This window comes from Lygodium microphyllum, chromosome 15, assembly GCF_053477565.2.
Source record: "Lygodium microphyllum isolate KBCC chromosome 15, Lygodium_microphyllum_v1.1.10, whole genome shotgun sequence".
In the NCBI taxonomy this organism is placed as follows: Eukaryota; Viridiplantae; Streptophyta; class Polypodiopsida; order Schizaeales; family Lygodiaceae; genus Lygodium; species Lygodium microphyllum.
The window spans coordinates 97,847,576-97,849,671 of NC_141149.1; the positions used below are offsets into that span (position 1 = coordinate 97,847,576).

The 2,096-nt window shown below is 43.3% G+C and overlaps 1 pseudogene; it reads left to right on the forward strand.

Moving 5' to 3' along the window:
* Window positions 1-247: 247 nt before the first annotated feature.
* LOC148024805 (protein transport protein SEC23 E pseudogene) lies at window positions 248-1,006 on the forward strand (annotated as a pseudogene).
* The last annotated feature ends 1,090 nt before the right edge of the window (window positions 1,007-2,096 follow it).

Consider the following 2,096-nt stretch of genomic DNA (forward strand, 5'->3'; position numbering starts at 1 on the left):
GGCGAACCTGGCAGATGTCCTTGCATATGGAAAGACACCAGCAGAATTAAAATCAGAAGGTGCGCCTGATCAACTTGTGCCTCACAAGACATTCTCTGGAAATCGTCCATCACTGAGCATGTTGTTACCCAATCTTACGCCATATACTATTGGTCAGCTATTGGCTATTTATGAGCATCGAATTGCTGTTCAAGGCTTCATTTGGGGAATCTAATGCTGGGGAATCACAGGCCTGAACGTCATCGGCATGGCGGCCTGCATAACAGATTTGTTTGACAGCGCAAGTTCCTCACACATTATCAAGATCCGGATGGCAAAGGGAGATGACGTTGCAGAGATCAGAATGCACGCTTCTTCCAGAGACCCGTTGTCACCGATGCCTGGAGAGCCAAGACAAAGGCAGTACAATGCTGCATTAGAGCTTTCAGATTAGGCGATGATTTGGAGAAGCTTTCGCTAAAGGACCTGATCTGTTTGGAGCAGCAAATTCATAACAGCCTTGGACAAATTTGTGCTATGACTCAGTACACCGAGATGGGGTGACAACTCTTATAAGGTGCTGGGTAGATGGTTCAGCAGTTATACAGAGGACTTGATAATGGGCTTTGACCAAGAGATAGATGCTATAGTTTTGGCTCGTTTAGCATCACACAAAATGGAGACAGAGGAGGAATTTGATGCAACTCGATGAGAGAGTGTAATAAATTCTGTAGTGATGATTCAGCCATCATTGATTACTTATGCCCTCAATGCTCCACCAGAGCCAGCCCTCCTTGATGTTGCAACAATAACAGCAGACAGGATACCTCTATTGGATGCGTATTTCAGTGTAGTGGTCTTCCATGGAGCAACAATAGCACAGCGATGCAATGCAGGCTATCATAAACAGCCTGAGTACCAGGCTCTTGCAGAACTTCTTCAAGCACCCTTGGATGATGCTCAAGCAATCATTACAGAGCGTTTTCCAGTTCCCAGACTTGTGGTTTGTGATCAATATGGGTCTTAGGCTCGGTTTTTTTTTACTTGCAAAACTGAACCCTTCAGCAACTTATAACTCAACTCTTTGCCCCTCCTTTCAAAATCTATCTGTCTCCAGCTGGCTGTAAGTGATTGTATGATCATGGGAAAGATATGTTAATAGATACATGCATTAGAGAGATGTTTCTATGGAATGCTTACTGCTGCTAGAAAAGGTTAATATTTATACAATGTCAAGTGAATACATACCATCTGTTGGTCAATACAAGGACAAAGGTTACATGTATGAAAGATGTAAAAAACAGATCTGAAGGTTACAATCAAGAAGAAACACAAAGATTTTCTGGGTTTAAGAATGGTTCATGCAAGTCAATACAAAGCAGCTCTAACAACTCTGCTTCAGACTCTGCTTTACTAAATAAAACAGAGTCTTGACATTATTTTCTCATCTTGATTATTCACCTGTTCAATCTCTTATCTTGAAATTTATCAAGATCTTCTGAAGACGCGACTTTGTTTTCATAAACCCTTCGACAACGTCTTGGATCATTGGAAGAACATACCGGAGGGGAGCAAGGACTACATAGTAGCATCCTTGCACGAGGAGTTTTCGGTGCCAGCCACAATAGATAAATTCTCTACGGGCTGGATGATGGATTGCATGCGTGCATACATGTCACATAGACGATCCGACGCACGCAAGGCAATCAAGAGTGGGGCTGCAAAGCCTGAGTGGTTAGATACAGATGACTGGCACTGACTGAGGGAGGAGGCTACAGATTCTCCAAGACATTGGAGTTAGCAGCGCGAGGCGGCGAGGGCACGACTCAAGGCTAGAGTGGTCCATCATCTTGGGAGTGGCGGCCACAGGACATATTTAGAGAAGTTTGTAAGTTTTTCTTTTGTTTTGCTTGTTTGTTTTTTTGAAATATTCTTTGCACTGACAATCATGTTTCTAACAGTTAGCATTTTGTTTTCTTTGCAGTACTCCATTACAAATTGCGATCTGACCGGCCTTGAGACTCGATATGCAGAGAGGCACGGTCTCAATGCATTGATCGACCGATTGTATAGACGCGGCGGCCATGAGATATTTGAATGCATTATTGTATGGTGGA